The 22,621-nt window shown below is 39.5% G+C and overlaps 1 protein-coding gene and 1 long non-coding RNA gene across 5 annotated transcripts in view; one reads left to right on the top strand and one right to left on the bottom strand.

Moving 5' to 3' along the window:
• Positions 1–7,600, top strand: part of LOC310677908 — a 109,400-nt gene extending 101,800 nt beyond the window's left edge. For 2 of the 3 annotated variants that reach the window (XR_014511507.1, XR_014511508.1), the window contains 3 exons: positions 1,685–1,907; positions 5,730–5,835; positions 7,358–7,600. This is a non-coding gene — a long non-coding RNA (uncharacterized lncRNA). Of the gene's footprint in view, positions 1–1,684; positions 1,908–5,729; positions 5,836–7,357 lie in introns of those variants that run through there. The other variant, XR_014511509.1, reaches the window with a different exon arrangement.
• Positions 1–22,621, bottom strand: part of ATRNL1 (attractin like 1) — a 475,922-nt gene that overhangs the window by 30,625 nt on the left and 422,676 nt on the right. The gene's annotated exons all lie outside the window — the stretch shown is intronic.

The raw sequence follows: 22,621 nt of genomic DNA, 5'->3' as shown, positions 1-22,621 counted from the left end.
GGCATATCCAGGTAGGGCACAGAATGCCCCCTGCCTGAAACCCTGGAAAGCTGCTGCCAGTCAGTGTAGACAAAACTCAGGTGGATGGACCAATAGTTTGTATCCATATAAGGTAGCTTCATATGTTTCTATCTTGTAGCAAAAGCAGCAGAGTCATGTGCAACCATATAGAATTATTAAGTTGTAAGCTTTTGCTAGCTAGAATCCACTTCATTGGTGGCTCTCTAAGCCTATGCCACATTAAATGTATTATTTTTGGTTAGATTTGTTGCAGCAGACCAACACATCTACCCTTCTGGAAATTAGTACCCGGTCTAGTACAGGCTTCCTTAACCTCTGCCCTCCAGATGTTTTTGGCCTACAACTCCCATGATCTCTAGCTAGCAGGACCAGTGGTCAGAGATGATGGGAACTGTAGTTTCAAAGCATCTGGAGGGTTGAGGTTGAGGAAGCCTGGTCTAGTATCTGCAGAGTTACATAAGAACCTATCTAATCTATCATCCTGTTCTTGCAATGGCTACCAGATGTCTGTAGGAAGCTCATTTGCAGGACCTGAGTAAAACAGCTTGTGTTTCCTAGTAACTGGTATTCAGAGGCATACTGCCTTTGACAATGGAGGTTAACATAGCCATCATGGCTCGTGGTCATGTGATAACTCTGTGAGCAAGTGGCTCCCACCGTGCTTCGTATTTGTGTGAAAGAGGATTAAAATTCCACTCTACGACTGCCATATATTAAAGGGCACCTGCTTGTAGCAATGTGGGCACATTCCCAGCAACAATTGTGTTACAGTTTGCTGGCAACACCAAAACAAGCAGCCAACACCACCAAACTCCCAATTAGCCAGGAGTAAGTCCCATGAATTGGATTATCATCTGTGTATACAATATATATAATATTTCAGTCCAGTAGGACAGCATCTCATGCAGTTTTACATATTTAATATTCACAGCTTTGACAGCCATTTGAGCAACATTTAAGGTGATATTATATTAACATAATCAGAAAAAAAATTCCTGTGTGAATGACAAGAGGAGATGCCTCTCCCCTTCAGGGGCTACTTGAGGACCTTATATGTGTGTCCACAGTACTACAAAAGCTTGTACAAGTTCTTGCATTATCAAACAGGTTTGATAGCAGTTACCGTGTTTCTGGTTCCTCAAGAAGTTGCACAAGCGGAAGAACATCTTCAGACTTAGATTCACTTTTCTCATGCTACTAGGTGTGTCTATTGGAAGGTTTTAAACAGAATTTCCATGCGTTGCAAGACAGGTTATGCATGCAGAAGGGGACTTTTAGATTCCACCCAATTCCACCAACAGCTTCACTGTTCCAGATAATTTTGCTTCTCTATATAGTATTGTGCATGGGTGTCAAATAAATTGTATTCACTGTGTCACATCGGAAACCTTGGAAACTGCTACAGGATGAGTGGAGTGTACTCAACTCCTTTATCTCAGGAAAGTTGAAGACTGCAATAATTCCATGGAATTTTAATGTGAATATATAAACAAAAGTATTAATAGGGTAAATACCTAGTAATTTCGCCTTTCTAAATCTTTAAGCCTCTTAAATGTAATTATCAAGTAATCTACAGAAGCATGTAATTAATGTGTGGATGCATGTTACTGTACTGTGTAAGAAAATCCTATGTATTTACTATATGATTGTATTCAAATTTCAGCACGTACCAGGAAAACAAAAGTTTCTTCAAAGAAAAAAAGAGTATCAGCCTACACTAAGAATATATTCTATTACTTTGCTTTTAAAGAAATATCTCTGAAGAATGTCAAGCACAATAAAGACATATTCCCCTAACATGAAAGCTCACAGAATGCTTACAGTACAATCCTATATATGTCAACTAAAAATTAAGTCCACTGAGTTCACTGGAACTTAAGTCTCAGGTAAGTATGTACAGGAATAGACCCTTACAAGACCAAATGATGGCATTGTGGCCTCTTAGGAATGTTCATGTAACATGCAGTTATGCCCTTACAAGCAGAGCTGGCAACCCTTGGTGGATTGCACACACAGAGGAAACTGCAAGTCAGCATGCTCTTGCTGCTCTAGGTTGACATTTAACAGAAAATACCAATAAACATACACACACACACACTAAAATCAGAAATACTATGCTTTGGGTTTGGAATATTTAAGAGCCCAAATTAATCCCAACACACAAAATTCAAGAGAAAGTTCTCATTTGAATGAAAGAAGGGGCATTTCCTCCTCTTGCAACGTTTTCCCTCTGGATTGCACACAGTCCATCTGGAGTTTTAAGACAGTTTTAAGGAACCTATTTATTAAGTGTTAAACCAATTTTCTCCATGCAGTCATTGCCTGTCCCTCCAAGTTTGAGAAATCTGATATTTCAGACAACACAAGAATCAAAAACTTGGTAATGGCAGTAGGGTGAGGGAGGCAGATCAGAAATAGAATATAGATTAAGAAGCAACATCAGGGAATTTCCCCCCATGGTGCATATTTCTCATGCAGCTGAATGTATATGATATCTGAGGAACAATTTCCTTAACAATATTTTTACTGCTTCCCTCTACTATTTCTGCTCTTGCTCCTGTAGTACCTGTCATCAAAAACATATCTCCAACTTCACAACTTTTTGTCTCATAGATTTTTTTTTTACTCTGTCACTCACCAACTACCTGCATAAAAACACACCTCAAGCTCCTGAAAATGCATTACTCTCACCAGCTTATTTCCATAGATTTAAGCTAAGGAGGATGCTTGATTAGCAAACATCTTTCACCAAAAGAATAATCATTGCTATGACATTGCCGCTCTGCTTTCACCAAGTGCCTCAGATTATACATCTGCCTTCCTAGGAAGTATCATTTGTCCCTGTAGCATGACTCTGAGGCTCTTGACAAGTGACTGTTCACCAAAAACAAAAATCTTTTGTGAAATATTTATATTTTTATCCACCTATCCCCAGTACACATTCCAGAATAAGAAAAACCTGCTGTTTAACAGGATTATTGTGGCTGCAAATTCACTTACGAACATATATTCACCTATAACTTAGCTTCCACGTACACACACAGTTTTCCATGGTTACTCAGTTGTGGCTTACTTCATCTACAGATTGTAAGCCATAGTGAAGCTCAGGACATTGTGGTGACACTGCCCATCTACTGCAAACACACTCCCTGCTTTACATATATGCTTTAATTTAATAGAGAGAGTGGCACATATTAAAAGTGATAAGACTGTACTGGTGTGGGGAGGATGGCTGGAGAGGGGCATGTATAAGGAAGACATCCATTTTGGGCATGTGTCTATATCATTCTGAGACAACATGTAACAGCTCAATCCTAACCATGCCTACTAAGAAATAAATCCTGTGGAATTCAATAGATATGTGGAGCTAGGACTGCAGCCTAATGACAAACTTAGAAGAAAGTCTCACATTTATATGTAAACATGCCTAGGGGTTGGCGCCTTTGTTAAAATAAATTTAATCATTAGATTTTACAGCCAGAGCAACACTAACACATCAGTGTCACTCCAGAAACCAGATGAGATCATTTGGAACCCCAGAATCATGGGGGAACTTTGGGTAGGGATAATTTCATTAATATTGCTTTAGAAGCATGTGAATGACATCCAGTTATACAGTGTGAGTCTTTTAAAAGAGGCCCCGTGGAACATGTGCACTCTGTATCCATGGGGCCTCTTTTAAAGGACTCACCCTGTATATCCCCTCCTCCCGAGGACTTTAAATAATTTCATAAAGTTCCCAATAGATGAGCCAGAATCCCCCCATTTTGTAGGCTGTGTAACTGGGGCAGCCTTTGGTACTTTTGAGAGATAAGGATATGCAAATTTTAGGGAGTGTATTACTGGACCACTGAAGTTTGATTATCTAGATGAACTGTTTCCCAAACTTGGGTCTCCAAATGTTTTTGGACAACAGTTCCCATCATCCCTAACCACTGGTCCTGCTAGATAGGGATGATGGGACTTGTAGTCTAACAACAGCTAGGGACCCAGGTTTGGGAAACCCTGGTCTATAAGCTGCTATGTTCCTCCCCAGAATGTTCCATTCTGAAGGGATGGGGGGCAGAAGTGAACAGGAGCTGCCATTTTGTTCTCAGAATACCCTTTGGAATGAAGCATTTGGAGAAAGCATAGTGGCCTTCAGCAAATTGGAGCTTAGCTCCAGTAAGTCTCACCCTTCCAGATTCCTCCTGAAAATAAAAAAGAAGGGAATCAGTTTTGCCCCTTCTTTCACCCTTACCCACCAAATTCAGGCTGAAGTTTGGAACTGCCAGAAGTTTGGCCCTATAGTATAGCAAAGATACTTCGCTGTAACTGAATTGTCTAAAAAATTCCACCAGCTACTGGGAGACGTGAGGCATTCCAATATACATTCAGCATGGATGCAAAATAATTATACTTCATGCAAACACAATCTATTTTTAATGATAATATTATGTTATACAAAAAAATGGCTTGAGACATATGCTACTAGCAGTTGTGAAAGCATTATTTGCCTAATTCATTTTTTATTTGGAACATAAACCTCCCAATAAATCTACACTATATAGCCCTATACATAAGCAAGAAAATATATGCATTAAGAAAAAAATGCATATGGTAGTTTTACTCAAAGTATATTATCCTTAACAGTGAATTACATCTGCAGATTCCTCTGAAAAGGGATAAAAAGTACATAAAGCTTTATAAAATATTAATTTTCTTATAGTAATGGAAATTTCTTGAGGCCTGGCTATTCCCAGAAAAACTAGCAATTTTCTGTTATTTCCCCCAGGAAATAGGCCATAATTTGCTGCATTTCTTGAATACAATTATTTAATATGTTGGAAGATAGAATTTGTTAATGATGTGAGTACTTTGCATTCCGGCACCGAATAATTATAGAAATTGTGTCACATGACTGCTATTGTGAAGTCTGAATTTCTTAAATGCTCTTTTTCTTCAAAGATAAATATTATTTGAGTCCTTTTCACAAGTTCTAAGTCTTAGCTAAGCATTTCAGCTGATACAATAAGATACTGAGGTGGCATTGTAAAGAATCCCACATACTTTTCTCAGAGACACATGCAGGAAAATAACGTTTGCAGTATTTTTCTTCATGGAGGCTACTTTAAGAATAAATGACCTTTCTGTTCAAAACTAATAGCAAACAAAATTGGTCCCAATTGTGTGCCGAACAAAAGAAACGAGAAGTAGTACAGTAGCTTCAATCAGATGCATTTTTCTCCATTTCAGCCTCACTGGTCTGTGAGCAGCAGGGAAGCATTAAAACATAATCAGGGTTTATAACAAAGGCACACAACTGTGGAGAAAATCACAAACCCACTCTTTAATTTGTAACAGGTCAGGTCAAGAATAAAGTGTGGCGTTCATATTTTGGATCACCAAAGCTAATGTGCTTTAAACTGGGATCCAGATACATGATCGGATGCTTTCTTTCTTTCTTTCTTTCTTTTTTAACAGTACAGAGATTCTGGCAGTATACCTAACAGGAAAATGTCTCTCTCCCCCCTTCCCCCTCTCAACATCTGACAGATCAGCTCTACAGTTAAAGCACAACAGGTGTATGCATTTGAAGTACCATCCAGATAGATTAGGATGCACTGTTAGCAAAGTCTATTGTAAAAGAAAATCTTCTAAGACTTTTTTTATTGGGGGTCTGATTACTTGATGATTCATTTGGCAACCCATGATTTTCTGGTTCTCAGGAATGGTTAGAAAAACCAGGTGGAATCGATGAGTCCCCTTTTCATTCCTGATCTTTAGAATGGGAAGTTTGATTGCAACTTGAAAATGGTACCTTCTTCAGGTATGGTAGGTAAAAGCAAAGTAAATGACTTTCTCATCATAGCTCCCCAGCTATAAAATGCCTTTCCAGTGGAGATTTGCCCAGCAAAATGTTTTTGCTCATCTAGGCATTTTAACTTGTGCACATTTTAATTACCGTATTTTTCGCTCTATAAGACACACTTTCCCCCTCCTAAAAAGTAAGGGGAAATGTGTGTGCGTCTTATGGAGCGAATGCAGGCTCCATGGCTTCAGCGAAAGCAACGCAAAGCCTCCGGAGCGCAGCGAGAGCGCTCCCGTTGCACACTGGAGGTTTTGGGCGGCTATCCCTGAAGCCAGGAGAGCAAGAGGGGTCAGTGCGCACCGACCCCTCTTCATCTCCTGGCTTCGCTTCGCTGGAGAGGCACTGCACAGTTTTCCCTCTCTGTGCAGCACCCCTTCAGCGAAGTGGGAGGAGAAATGGAAGGGGCTCTGTTTCTCCTGGCGCTTCGCTGAAGGGCGCTGCGCAGAGAGGGAGAGAATATTTCTTTTCTTGTTCTCCTCCTCTAAAACTAGGTGCATCTTATGGTGGGGTGCGTCTTCTAGAGCAAAAAATATGGTACTAATGTTTTATCTGTAGTTTGTGTTTATGTTGTGATGTAATGAACTGTGCAGTGACCTGAAATTCTAAACAGAATAAAGGATGGTATAAAAAGCTTATAAATGAACAAATAATACCCCACCCCTATAAGAGAAAGTAAATTGAATAAAATGGGACTGTAATAATTGTATCATCCGTGAAAGTACAATACAGTGGACATTACTATGGCATCTCTAGAAGATTTGGGTTTCCAAATCTTCCTTTGATTTTCTATAATTGGTTGAAAGCAGATGTTAAAATAGGGGTGCCAGATGATACCTAATATAGTGCTATATTATCCAGCAATGCCTGTCCCATGGCCAAGATAGTTCTATATTTACTCAGAAGTCCAAATGATCAAAGAACCCCTACAGTTTTAATTATATTATTTTTATTGTTCCTTCGTTAGTACAGCAGTGCATCACTGATGAACTGTGGTTTAATTTTAACTAGTCATTTCCTGATCTTTAATTAGATTTCTATCATGATTTATTAATCTTTTTATTACAGAGTACGGCTGTTTCACCCTAAAAGAATGAAAGGAAGCCATTAATTAAATTAATTCTTGAGGGAGCAGGAATTGATCTATTATGGGGCAATTAATGGACAGTTCATTAGTTGTGCTGGATAGAAAACCAGGGTCAGAAGATACAAGTAAGAAACTTCTAATTAAAGGCACTGTAGCCCAGAAAAGACTTAACAACACTTTGCCATTTTAACAAACACATTGTGTGATAAAAGAGAATTGGACAGCAGAGGAAAAACTGGTATGCAATAGGTCAGAAATTGGTAAATTTTCTCTAAAAATAAATAGATGGACAACAGATGGAATTACCAAACTAAACTCAGTACAAAAGCAACCCTGATCTCTTTCTATTGTTGTATATGATCCACTTCAAAATGGAACTCCTGCCTGACTCTAACCATCAGTATGAGAAGGAGCGGCTGTAGGGTGGTTATCCCACACTCTGCTGGAAAGACCATTCAGATCCAACAGCATTGGCTAAAGGGAACTGCACGCTGCCTCCATCCATCAACCGGAGGAGTAAGAGCTGTCTAATTGTCAACTGCGTTGTTTTCTATTATTGCAATGTGTTAGAACAGTGACTTCAAAATGTGAAACAACAAATAAAATGGCTGCTTTGTTATGCATGCAAACTTTCTCTGATATAATTATGGAGTTTTGGAATATCTGTATTTTGAAAATCATCCACTACACAGTCTTGCAGTTGCCACAAGTACATGTAGAAGCTGATGAGCCGGGATGTCCAAGTCAATGACTAAGCTTATGAAAGACCTGCCCCCACCATTTTTCTCCCTCAAAAAGTACAACTGAGATTGGGATGTTGCAGGCCAGACATTACTTCCTTTATGACGGAGATGATCCACTGGCGGAGATTTAAATATATGAAGCAGAGCTAATATTCAGTAAATTTCTAGTAGAATATCCAGTAGGAATTTCTAATAGAACGCCAGTATGATCAAAATTCCACCCTGCACAGAAACTAAAGTGCTAAAAGTATTGAACCATCTAAATATCCAGATCTGTTAATCCAAATACAAAAATGCAGAGCCTAACAATGTGCATGCTTATGCTTGACAAGGTTTGCAGATTGTTCACTTGAACTGACAGAGCAGGGGGGATTTATGATTTAATGCAAGCTTTTATATAAAATTTGAAAATAGGAAAACTTAATGAGAATTTTCATTATTAGGAAACCATCCACCATCATGAAAAATTAATTATTTATGGTAAGAAGATGCATGATACTGTGTCTTTTATTGCAATTTCTTCACATATCACTAGGCCTTTCTCTCTTTTTCTTTTTTCTTGATCAGTGGAAAAATCAGAGATAACCAAATACTTCACTGAAGCATAACGTCAAGGAGATAGTATTTGAATAAAACTCCAGATTTTTAATAAATGCAGGGGGTGGGAAATTACAGAATTTCTTAGCTCAGTATTGATGGACCTAAGTTATCTGATTATATAGCTGTATCCTAGTTTTAAAGAACAGCATTTATCCCACAGGTACAGATTATCTGAATAATTTACAAACTCCCTTTAGCGAATGCATTCTACCATTTAATCCTCAAAAGCAAAATACCTGTTGTATATCCCAGGGTGTTATGCACTGCTTACTCTCTTTGCTAACTTATAATGGTAAAAGTTCTTTCCTCTGTATGACATTTTTTGAACAATTGATTTATTTTGCAATTTGATAGTGCCCTTGCATAGAACCAACTTATTAAAGAGGATCAGAGACACTGATGGACCATGTCCAACTCAATGCAATAGGCTAGAATCTGTTGACCCCCTCCTGCTCATCAGCAGCTTTCATGATCAATGGGACTAAATACAAAGACCTGTGTAGAATGTTATACTAGGAAGTGATATAACAAAAGTCTTTTGCCTTACATATAATTGCTACAAAAAGAAGCGTTTACATCTCTGTTGTCATCAAAAAGTTTCTCTGGGGGTGGCCCTGCCCTAATTGTTTTAAATTCTTTAAATGGCTTTTTAACGTGTGTTTTATAGTTTGGGTTTTTGTTTTAATTATTAGAGGTAAGATATGTCTGGGAAGAGAGGAGCAGGGGGGACCCCAATCACAGTGGTTCTGCATAAAGCTGGGTGTGGTGTGGGGGTGAGGCAGGCTGGGAAGGGGGCACATAGCACAGTTAGTGCACCAGCCCCTGCTCCAACTCTGGGTATTGTGGTTATCCTGTCAGCCAGCCCTTGGGTCTGTTGAATGCCAGATTGGCTTTGAATACCACCTCCCACAACCATGGTCTGACTGTGAATGAGGAGATCCCTCTGGTCTGTATTTCTCTGAAATGTAGATGAAGTGAGCAAGGCAGAGTTGGTCTCACCCAGCTATGTCCACTGGGGACTCGGTCAGTACAGCATTAGAGCAGACTTGAGGCTGTAGAGATTCCATCTTTTGGGGCTCTCTGTCGAGTTGAATGGGGGTCAGGAATGTTTGCTTCTGGCACTGGGTAATCAGGACAGATTATGGATTCTGCTGGTTTACTGCCCACCTCACTGCCTAGCAGTCTTCCTGCTTTGATAAAGGGCAGTGATTCTCTTGGATTCTGAGTAGCATTCACAACCATTGGCAATTGTATCCTATGAGGGCTGATTATTGGAAGCAATGTGCCATAAGAGTTCAGCTCGTTTTTAAAATATGTAAAAGTATTCAATCACTGAGTTTGAGCAGGTTTTAAAAGACTGTGGTCGATTTGTTTTTGAGTGGTTTTTAAAATGTTTTATGACTGCTGATTTCCCACCTCCACCCCTCTAAATGATTACCTTTTAATTTTCTTCTTCCATTCATAAGCTGCTGCTAAAACCTAGGCTGATATAGTATTGGGCATCAGTAATAAATGAATAAAAGTTTGAAAATAGATTTTAGTAACCTTTATTGTGGGCAAAAACTTGAGGATATTTGTCTAAATGTAGGATAAAGGATATGGCAAAAACAACCAACCTCTAAGAAGGAAGCAAATCCTGACAGGGTTTTGCCAAAGGCATATTTCAAATGGCTTCCATATATATATATATATATATATATATATATATATGAAAAAGAGCTCAATAACTAAACTTTATGCTGCTATTTCAAGGTGGCTTTAGCAATAGCACTTCAGTCACTGCCCCTCCATTAACATATCTAGGTGTCTCAAACTATATGCACCAGCTGTGGTTCAAATTATACATGCCACAAACAGCTAGCACTCTTTGCATCCCCATCTCAAGGTTGCTTTTACAGAACAGCCCTTTTTGTGTTGCTCTTTTGCAATCAGCTGGAAGTGGAATTAAATTCAAGGCTGAAATGAAGCACTCCCTCCAAAATATGGTAAAGGTAAAGGGACCCCTGACCATTAAGTCCAGTCGTGGCCGACTCTGGGGTTGCGGCGCTCATCTCGCTTTATTGGCCGAGGGAGCCAGCATACAGCTTCTGGGCCATGTGGCCAGCATGACTAAGCTGTTTCTGGCAAACCAGAGGAGAGCATGGAAACGCCGTTTACCTTCCCGCCGGAGCAGTACCTATTTATCTACGTGCACTTTGACGTGCTTTCAAACTTCTAGGTTGGCAGGAGCAGGGACCGAGCAACGGGAGCTCACCCCATCGCGGGGATTCGAACTGCCGACCTTCTGATTGGTAAGTCCTAGGCTCTGTGGTTTAACCCACAGCGCCACCCGCGTCCCATCCAAAATATGTTACCCTACCTGCAAGCTCCCTCCTTGCACTTCCTGCTGCTTCCAGCTTCTACTTTCCCTGTAGGAAACTAAGTAACTTGAAGCATAGTAAGCAAAATACCCTGCAACAGGGCACTTAGAAAAAGAACCTAGCAGCATGAAGGCTAATTTCTGCCAGCGAGAGGAGGTGGCAATGTGAACCTCATATAGACAATGGTTAGTGCAGAAGTAAAGGGTGTTCACAGCATGTAAAGAGCAGAGCAAACTTTGTTTCCTTTGTTGGTCTTCTACCTTGGACTTGGAAGATCAGAAGGTTTGTCAACACACAGAATATTACTATGTGAACTGGCATTTCATAACAAGATGTATCATCAGCTGAAGTGCCCATTAACGCCTTGTAGAGAGAAAGGTGTAGGAGAACATATGGGCAAAAACTGAGCATTGCAAATAGGAATGTATAAAAACCGACGAGAAAGCATTTTTACCTCAGTTCATACTAGTCTAGCTTTCCAGTTTAACAGAAAAATGTCAAAGGGCAATTGGGAGTGAGACGATGTACAGCCAGAATTTATTTAAAAATCTGATTGTATTCATGTGAGGTCACTATCCTAACAAAAATGATAAATTGTGAGGCATGTATATTGCATCCATGATATGCCTGAGCTCTCTCCCCCTCCCAAACAGCTCTATAATATCCTTTGAAGGTGTGGCATTTCTTGCAGCACCTGCCCCATCACCATGAGAAACACCAAATGCATCAATTACAACATGCCTCTCCAAGGGCCACTCAGATGAAAATCACGCAGCCGCTACCGAGTCATCCCCAGGCATTCAATAACTGTGATCTCTCTTCTCACATGACACATTTACTTGCCTGAGTGCACACCTGGGAACAGCTGGGAACACTCACACAAATATAAAACTATTGTCTCAGCCAGCCTCCTTTTGTCGTCTTCTGGATATTGCAGTTCTAACAAACTGCATTAGGATTCTCTTCAAAGTCCCAGACACAATCTGTTATTCACACTTCTTTTTCATCATTTTCTCATATGACGACTAATCTGCACTTTCTTCATTGTAGGCAAAAAGATGAGGATATTTGATGGGAATCATTTGTCTAGAGAAAGGATAATGGATTTGCCTGCAGTTCTTTTAACAAAAACCAATCAGAGTATCTTGGACTTTGTGATATTGATCCAAAAATTCATCAACAATAAACAATAAAAAAGAATTATTTTCTTTTCCCCTCAACTCACACCTTTGTACCTAGGCTAGGCAGGCACCTGTATATGTAACAAATAACATGGTGCACAAAGCTGTGTTACAGATGATTTTATCCTCTTTTTTATTCCCACACAGCTTTAATATAATATTCCTAAATTATAAATGACTTGAGGTTTGCTTCACAGCCATTCCTATATGGATACTTTATTTCCATGTCCTCAATATCTGAATGAAGCACAAAGAAATTTAAGTGAAAATTACACAAAATATGTGGCAGAATCGTAATGAGAGCCAAAATAAATGTTCTCAGGTGGACATTATTGGTGCAAGAAAGGGGTTTGTGGGATGGGGACATCTCAAAAACATTCCTTTTCCATCCCCGAATGTCTGCTACTCTGCTGTTAACTTGCTGCTCCAGGCAGCTCCATTAATGCCTTCTCCACCACCACCAGGGGGGCTTTTCCCATGCAGACTTATTACAGCCAGTTGTGTGAGATCTGGCATTGTGAATGTGATGATTTCACAATGTCAAATAGCAATTCAGAAGTGGCACTGTGACAATGTCACTGAGGGCAAATGTTGCCAGGTTAGAGGGAGGACAATATTTTCACATCACCTTACCATCACTCTGCAAGTAAGGATGGCGGGGAGAAAGAATGAGACCATGCTTGCCCTGGATGCATATCAAGTGTGCAAGAAAGGAGAATATGACTGCTGTAGTGACAGCCACTCCCTGGAAAAGATCCTGATGTTGGGAAAGATGGAGGGCACAAGGAGAAGGGGACGACAGAGGACGAGATGGTTGGATGGTGTTCTTGAAGCTACTAGCATGAGTTTGACCAAACTGCGGGAGGCAGTGGAGGACAGAAGTGCCTGGCGTGCTCTGGTCCATGGGGTCACAAAGAGTCGGACACGACAAAACGACTAAACAACAACAACAGTGGGAGCCACTGTCACTAGGGTGGTTACCCACCTCCCCAGACAAAGCTGTAGGAAGACAAATGTAGCTGCTATTGTGACTACTTTGCTACATCCTCCTAGGCGGCTGCCAACACACACACACACCGCAAACAATGGAGACACTCCCCCAGCATCCTGCACTTGAATTACTATGGGTAAGATGGGAAATACTTCTCTGTTCACAGCCCTCCCCAAACATTGAAAGCAAGCCCTCTTTTTTTTTTTTCATTGACTGCCAAGAGACCTACAAAGTTAATCTGTTTCAGCTCAGCTTTGCTTAAAACACTGAAGAAGATCAATTATAGTACATTACACAAGGAGATGGCTCTTCCTCTAACTGTAAGGCGAGCATGCTGGAACAGAGACTGCGCTTTAGTCCTGAGTGAGAGCTAAGTCATTTAGCATCCCATAAAAGTGCTCAAGAGGTTTTAGAAGCAAATATATGCACTTCATGGCTTCAGTCTTGAAACTGCTCTGCCAGTACAAGTCTTGTTTACTTCAGTTAGAGAGCTGTAAGAATCCATTTGTCTTGAGTGAATTACTACAGTCAAGGCATAAATAACATTCTAGATTCTCTGTAATTATGACAGTGTGTGTCTGTGTGCATGTGGGACTTTAACCATAGCATTCCCCAGCTTAGTTTCCTACAAATACATCATATCTCCATGAATCATTTTCAGTATTTCAGACAAATTTATTATAAATGACAGATTTAAGGTGCTGACAAGATTGCTAGCTTATTTCTCACAATTTTGATTTAGGGGGCAAAAATAGTCAAGTTTCACTTTAAATTCATCCAAGTTTGGATAATCAGGGTCTTTATCGCTTTGTGAATGAACTGCGAGCATTATGGAGGAAAAATATGATTTGTTACTGAAATGCTTCAGAATTGGCTATGGCTTTCAACTGCTTTTCTTATAATCAAGGTCTATTTAGGGTGAAGTCTTCTGTCTCCTCCATGTCTTATCTTCTCACCACTTCAAACTCTCTGGGCTTATCATCTGCTTTTGTAAAAAAAAGAACACAATGTCTTCATTCTCCTATAACCTAAATATCAGCCAATCTAGCCAGTGTTGCAGAAACTGTGGCTGTTATTAGCTTGTTTTTCAGACAGTGATTTTCTCAATTACATCCTTAAAACTAGCTCTGGCATTTTGTTTTTATTTTCCTGTAATAGCTTGCATTCTCTTTGGAGGCTTGCTGGCTTCATGTATTCAGCAATTAACTCCTGGCTTCTTGCTGTTATGACAGTACTTTGTCTTTAACATGTTTTGCGAATACATCCTTAGGAAAACTATCTTAATTGGATGCTATTAAACTCATTTTGTCTGGAATACAGAGGGCTTCTATTAAGATATCTCTGTGCAATCATTGATTTGGTTTTAATAACTATAGTGTGAAGGTTGAGGGAGGTTAAATAAGAATGCCTTCCATGTCCCAGAAAAGTCCTAAAATTGCCATTTGTCTTGACCTTTCTCTCCCCCCTACCTTAATACACCACACATATTAAGACTCCCATCATTTATGAGATTATGAAAATTTATAACTTATTTCTCAGAATGCATTGTGGGTCCAATACCATTAGTATGTTATTGGTAGAAGGTATTCTTAACTTGCTCATCAAACACTCACCTACTACTGGTTTGGTGAGTATCCAGATTGCCAATTCAATGAATACATATGCCCCTGTAGTATGTCAATTTAGTTCCTGTATGCATTTGAAGGGCACTGAATTCCAGCAAGGAATGGTGCCCAAGTACTAAATCATTTAATAGCAGAGATAACAAACTGTATATGCTAAGAGTTTTTCCATGATTACCAGTGATAAGGGAATACCAAAACCAACAGGACTTAATTAACAGTAATAATAGTAGAGCTAATGGTGATATTAGCTCCATAAGAAAGCTGCTGGATTCAAAGACATCAAGCTGTTTTCAAAACTCTGTCGACTCTGTAGTTTTTCTGAAGCAACTACTGAGGTGCAAGTATTGCCTAAGAATTTTTCCATCCTACAGAAATAGTTTGCATATAAATATCAAAATAGCTTGTTTGCTTTTAAATATCAGAATGGTTTGCTTACAAATATCAAAATGCTAATTAAAGCACAAGACAGTGCTGGGGAATAATTGCCTACATGAAAGTCAACAGCAAAGAATGTCAAAATACAACATTTTAGCTATTTGGAACTAATGTGTGTGGAATTTATAGAATGGGAATGGTAGATGGGACCCTTCTTGTGTGCAGTGACCTTCAGGCCTGTTCTAAAGCTATACTTTGCTCAACTATTCTGTTGTTATGAATGGCGTTATTTATCTGGTTAGGTCTATTCTTTCACATTTTCATTTTTAGTTCAACTACATTGTCTTATTATTTTAATATTAGTATTTCAGGAATTTATAAGACTTTCCTTGATAAATTGCAATCAGAATTTATGCAATAAAACAGAAAGCCAAACATTCATAGCACATTGCTCCCAAAATTAGTATAATGGCTATTTATGGGTTTCTGGGTGCCAAAATTGGCCTAGGGAGGGTTGAGCCAATGTGCTGCCCTCCAGATGTTGTTGGACTACAATTCCCATCAAATCCAGTCAGGACATCAATGGCTGGAGTGGTGGGATCTGTAGTTCAGTAGCTTGAAGGCACCATGTTGACTACTCCTAATTTAGAGAAATAACAGAGTGGGGACAAAAGACTCCTTGAAACTTACAACAAAGAAAGGAAAAGTTGTTAGGATGCACACACATACACCATTGGAGGATTTGGAATGCAAGCAATTGCAACTTAGGGGTTTACGCTGGAAAAGTGACAGTTGCTTTGACAAGTGTATAAATTTGAAAAACTGCAGCTAATCATTCATAACTTTGTGAGAGAAAGGACAGCTACAGATTGAACCACAGCAATTTTTGAGACGGGTGGAGGCAGATTGATATAAGATAGACAAATAGTCCTTGAGACAGGATGAAAGACCATGCAAGCCAAGAAAGGGTATAGAAGGAAAATAAGAAAAAGGATAAAGAGTGGGAAATGTGTATCTCAGCAAAATAAAAAGGAAGAAAATAAGGCAATGGAAGTTATCACGAGCAAATTAGCATAGCCCATTAGTAACAGTTTGAAATAGGAAGAACTTAAGCAAGGAGAAGTGAAAGATATGAATGTAAATGATAAAGAAGAAATCCCTGTGAGAGAGAAAATATCTCTTGACAGCAGTGCTTAAGTTGAAGAAATGGAACTGGAAGGAATTTATAAAGTTAATAGAATTTACTATTTACTCTCAAAAAATGTAAGAGCATGCTCACATTACCTTTAACTAAAAGGCAGGAATATACAACGCAAAAGTAGTGAAAAGGGAGGAAAAAATTTCAATTTAATTTAACTCAAAAGACAAGAATAATAGTCCAAAACAGGTTCACATAACGTTATGTGGAAAAAGAAATAATGAATGTTTCTAAACAAGACAACTGTAATATTGAAAACTATATTGTCAAACAAAGAAAAAATATCAATAAAATTACAGAAGAGTCGTAAAATGCAGTGAAAGAAACATAAGGAAACAATGTATAAATGTAACACACATACCCAAAAAGAGGGGAAATCTATATCCAGTCATCAAAGCTTGTTATTAACATACCTGTCCAAAAGGAGAAAGCATAGAGCAAGGCATGGTTTTTGAATCACATAATAGTACACCAATGCTACTGGACCCAGACAATTTAACGCTGGAATTCTGAATGGATCATTTGGTTGTTTGAAAAATTATAAAGAGCTATTTTAAAAAATGCAAAGAGAAAGGTAAGTCTTTTGGCATAATATATTGAATGGAAAAACTATGGAAACAGCAGTATATTGATGCCTTTCCAATCTAGGCAGATGTTTGCATACATCTGTGCATTTGAGTATTGTTTGTGTGTTGGGGGTGGGAACAAAAAATGATATATATGAAGCTTTCATCCACTCACCCAGAAGTGTCTTGCATGACAGTTAAGATTCCAGATTTTTTAAAAAGTGACACCTTGGAAAATCATGGCTTAGCAAATGAGCCTGCAGCCAGCCCACAAAATCCGATTCAACTACCAGAAGCACAAATAGCACAAGAGGTAGAAATATACTTTTGGCTTTCTGTGCAAAGGCAGACTGTTTGAAATGGCTGAAGAAATCCTTTATACAGTTGATTGCAAGAATGGTAGTACATAAACACATTTCTTGGATGCTCTAGGAAGTTGTGAGGAAACTATCAAACTTTGTTGCACGTAATGCATGACGAAGGATGAACTGCATATCTGTGAGTTTGACTGGGATAGCTGAACTGGTTTTAGTTGGACTGAGTTAACAGCTACTTAAAAGGAAAGTGAGGGCCAAGGCATGTGAAAGTTGCTGCCCTTTGCAATCCTACCCCCAGCTGAGATTACCTGAGTTGCCCTATCAACTTGCCATGAAACCTTGTGGTTCTGCTGTTAATGCCAAGTTGATCCATAATGAAACACCTACGTATCCAGGACTCAATCCTGGATAAGGAGGTTTACCTGTCCTGAATCACCAAGTGCTGGCTGAGTAAATTGGAGAAGCAGATTTCACTCAGCTTTGTCCACCCAGTTTCTTGGGGCATCATCAGTGTGTGTTCGAAGGCTAGGCAGAGGTAGGATCATTGTGATCTGTAGAGATTTAATTCATCCAGCCTCGCTCGGTCAACCACATGATCTGCACATGCAACCAGGAAGTCTTGGGCAGATTGGGCGACTAGTCTTGTTAATGCACTCCAGCTCCCACAGGGTGTGTTCATAGTATGTGTGACTGACATGTTCTATAGCCTTTTTCACTAATAGCAACTTTTTTATCTGTCAAGCTTTTACTATAAATGTTATCCTTTCCAGCATGTCTGTGAACCATTTTCTGGAGTTTGGATATGCCAAAGTGGTGTCTGAACTGGACAAGGAAAGTATAAAACTTGCAAAGCCAACCTGCTTACTTGAATCACAATAAATCTATTGTTTAGGCACTGCAGTTGTGCTTGAATCTGACATATTTATATTGTTCTTAGTACAAGGCTTCTGGGGCTTTGAGAAGTGGTTAGCTTGGCAAGATAACTGGATTCCCATCAATCAAGCTTGATATATTCCATTAGAGATACAAAATCTCAGTGGTCAATTTTATAGCCCTGATAATTATATTCTATGCAAAACTGAGTTACCAAGGATGCATTTATCAATCATAAAAATTAATTATTTCGTGATATATATCAGTTAGATATGTGAAGGATATATGTTGATGTGGACTAGCCAAAAGCACAATCTATGTTTAACTAACAGAGATGTTTTGAACTTTCTCATACTTGCCTCCAAATTAATTGCTGCTTTATATATGTAGCATAATAAATAATGACAATGCTTAGAACTTGCACAATGACTGGTCATATTTCTGAAAATCCCACAAAGTACATACGGGAGGTGGGGAAAAAGGGAACAAAAGTTGCTGGCATAACTCCAATGAAGTTACTAGAGCACTTTCATTTCATGAAACACAGATCACTCACTATGCCCACATTAAGATTTTTGGTGTTTGAGGGAAAGGGAATGAACTGAGTGAAAAGATGTTGGTAGGAACTGGGTGGAAACAGTGGAGACTTTGGGCTCTCAGATTTCAGTGGTGCCCTGTGTGATGCTAAAATTCACACACACACCCGCCTCTCACACTCTGTTCTACAGCATTGTTGTGGCACTCCCTGCAGTATGGCACACTGGCCATTCCACCCTAAAACTGCCTCTGGTGAGGTGTTGGCTGCCATCTATAGTATACAAGTTAATTGTGGTGAATATTTCACTTTGAAGAACTGAAGGTTGCTGTGCTTTTCTTTTTTACGCTGTATACTACTATTACTCTAACTGTGAGAGTTCATCTCTTTCTTGTTTAGAGTGATGTTTTTTTAAAATCTGAAGACTTATGAGATAGTGTGAGAGACAAATTAGGATGAAAAGGACAGAAAAATGTGAAATAAGCATACTGTAAATCAGAGAACGACATATCAGCCCTGTGGAGTATACTCTGTCTTTTGCTTTTTATTGGCATCCTGTGGTCCATCAACGAGAGTTAGGGGCAAAACTGTGGCTCAAGCAGGCAGACATATGCTAAGATTTAAGGAAGGGTGTGCCTCTGAGCGCATGTGCAGCCAAGGAATTTGTGAGCAGTACCAGAACCAAGTTCACAAGTCCTTTCACTCCTTTCACCCCACTCCTGTTTTTTCTCCTGATTCCTCCCTCCCCCCCCCCCCCGGTAGTGGGGGTAGTGGTAGTGGAAGGGTCTATCAGAAAATTTCTATCCATCTTCTTCCCACCCCTGCTATAAATCAACAGGACATAATTTGATGGAGCCCTATAGCAGAGTCCCACTAACTGTTCCTGCTAGACCCTGACATATTCCTGCTTTCTTAGTTCTAGTCTAGACCCCTCTCTCTGTGCCTGCTACATTGATGCATTATTCTATCCACCCCATCTGGCCTATTTGCATTGTTTCTTCTCCATATATTTGCAACAAACTTGTCCATCCCTCTATGGCACTGGCGAGCCTTGTGTCATTGCTCTGCCTGTAGCTTAATGGGCTGGGATGGCAAGCTATACTTCACACTTCCTAGTTAGAGACAAAGGGAAACAACAGAACCAAGGAATACTGAGCCCCTCCTCTCTTTGTAGTAGAGAACCCCCTTTGTCCAATTATTATATTACAACCCAGCCAATTAATCCAAGTATACTGGGGTGTGGGAGGGGGATAATTTTAAATAGACTGTTTGAACCTTGGGCTGTAAATAGATGGTGTTAAACACAAAGGCATTCATCAGCACTGAGCACCCTTTTATAAAGGATTTCATTGCTTATAAGGTGATTTTTAAAATCCACATATTCATTCACTAATGATGAACTAATTAATACTTTCCAGTCTGGTAATTAATTATCTTAAGTTAGTGCATTTCAACAATCTTCAGCAGGAAGTCCCAGAGAAGTTATCATTCTTATAGTATCATGAAGACACTTCTATATTAAAGTGATACCTCAATTGTATTGAATACCAGACACAATGATGCAATGAAACATCCTGACTAGCCATTTTTCTAGCTCCCCCCAACTATCTGGCCAGATAAATGAAATGTTCAACATCCCTGAGAACTGTGATTTTTTGTTTGAATATATGAACTCTAGATTTACATATCATTTATGAGGTGCCTAAGTTTAAAACATCTGGTCTCTATAGCTGATGTCTTTATAACATACAACGATGAGGGAGGTTAGCTTCCTGTTCTGTTTCCATTTTAATTTCTGACTTGACAACTACAGCACATATTATAGTAATAATATCTCTGCAGTCACATATGAAACCATTTCTTCTTCCAGCACTGAAAGGTGTGAGATGAAAAGATTCTTGAAATTGGACAGCTGCAAAGTTTTAAGTGCTACTTTTAAGCCAGAACTGTCCCCATCATGCTTTCAGAAACACTAATAATATATAAAGCCTTGACATCCTTCTGACAACATTTTCCTGAATCTCAAATTGCTCATGCATTAGAAATTTTCTTAAAAGGCTCTGAAGTATATGGGGAGGGTCATTTCTCAATAGTAGATTACAATCTTTGAGCTGCACACAGTAGTTCCTGGTTCAGCACCAATTCTCCAGTTTAAAAGGAACTCAGGCTGGGGAAGATTTCTCCCTGGAACCTTAGAAACCTGCTAGCACCCCTTTCACCCACATTTTGAAACTGCTAGAACCCCAGGGACACATTTTGAATTTTGAGAGAGTGCTGTGGGTGAAAGTCACAAAAATGGCTTGTGGTGGGCATGGCATAACACAAATTGCAGGGAGTGCAGTCATTTCTGCTCCCCCCGCACAACCTAATGTTTACCATGGAAAGTCAGCTATATTCTGCTGGTCCCGATTGTAGAGCTACAGCTGTTTGCTCCAATTCCAATCTTAAATCAAAGCCTAAATTGCCATTAGGTACCCGCTTACTGGGAGTAAGCCCCGTCAAACACAAATACTTAATTCTGAATCAGATATGTATACCATTGTACTGTAAGTGATATTACATCAATCCATCTGTTCCACAGAACAGAATAGTTGTACAGCTAGGTCAAGAGAGTCCTTTTAATCATAATGTGTACTTTCTGCATATAACAACTCATATAGCGTTGTTACAGAACAAGACAAAACAAGTAGCTGATGTTAAGAGATGTAAATAAGTTTTTCTATTATACAAGGGATTTCGAAACAGCGACCCTCAACAACAGTAGTTGTTGGACTACAAATCACCTCTGACCATAGGCTCCACTGGAAGATGGAAATTGGTGTCTAACAACACTTGGAGAGACCCAGGTTGCATATCCATGCATTACACAACAGGTAAAAGTATTTAAAAAATCAAGAGCTGAGGTCAAATTCTTCTCTTGGGACAAGAAAAAGGTTTTGTTTGCTACTCTGCTCTCGTCTCTCTCAAGAAACAGATGTGGTTAATAATAACCACAGTTGGTTTAACCAGCCAGCTTCAGAAACTATTGTTTTGAATACACCATATTTAATGTAGTACCTCTGGGGGAGAGCACTTCTTGCTCCTTTTGGGGTAATTTGTCTTCCTTTGATCCCCACCATGCACTCAGCTTTCACCTGTGACTCCTAGAAGCTGTCAGTATGCGATAGGGCACACCCCAGGGACAGCTTCAACTAGCTGACTAAATCAGGTGACAGTAGCAGATGGGTCTCAAACCCTCGGTGAGTTAGGGATTTACCTTACATTTGAAGACAAGCTCTGGTGGATTGAGTGGATCAGATTAATAGTGGGTCCAATGGTCAATGTGGTGGTTCCTGCATGTTCTGTAGAGGGAAGTGGGGCAGATGGAGCTCATCAACCTGGGAAGGTAGCTCATCTAGCAGAAGGAAACTTTGATTCTATACCTCTGCTGCCTTGTGGAATACCTTTGGGAGAAGAAAAGGCTAAGGAGTAAACTACACAAATCTGGAGTGAAGCCCCTAAGAAGGCTGGATGGTGCCTTGTACTCCTTCTTTTGGCAACTCCTGCAGCCAAGCTGGTGCCAGAACTATTGCTCTGCTTTCCTTTGGATCACATCAGTAAAGTCAAGAGGGACATCTTGTTGTCTTGGCAGTTCACAACTTCCAAACTCACTTCCCAGACTTGTGCCCTGGGAGGTTACTTCAGTGCTGCCAATGCAGCAGTTTGACTTCACCCCCTGGAGTGCACTCCATTGTCTCTTGAGACCGACAGATGCCACCACCACCAACAGTTTATCAATCTAGATTTCATTTGAAGCTTTAATAATGGAAATAAAAGTTTCTGAACTCCTTCTCCCAGCTATGCAGAAGAAAGGGAGGGAAGAGCTCAGGGGTTGTTCATATCTTGCTAAACCATATGTGACATCTGAATGTGGCCATTTTTTAGGTTATATGACATGAAAAACATCAGAACATGTCAACAATTAATAGTCTTCACTGGCTGCAGTTTTAGCATCTATTTGGTAGCTGCATAAAATACTTTCTGGGTCTTTCAGTTAACAATCAAGCACACAGTATCTGTAAAATATAGGGGACTCCTGTGTATCATCACTATTCTGCATAGCCTGAAGCTGCACATCCTGGAAGCATACAATATATCAGCATTTTGACTTATGTGATGTAAATTGCTCATTACCAAAATCAGAAGCCACCTTTTCACCCTGCACCGCAAACAGTTTACTTCAAAAGTTTGCACAAAAATGACATGGTTCTGGAGTTCAGCCAGTTTTTCAAAGAAGTCCCTAAATGGTAACTTCATGTGTT

This window comes from Podarcis tiliguerta (genome assembly GCF_965153285.1).
Source record: "Podarcis tiliguerta genome assembly, chromosome: 5".
NCBI lineage: Eukaryota > Metazoa > Chordata > Lepidosauria > Squamata > Lacertidae > Podarcis > Podarcis tiliguerta.
Note: the sequence above shows the minus strand (reverse complement) of the source record. Positions and strands in the feature narration are given on the sequence as shown.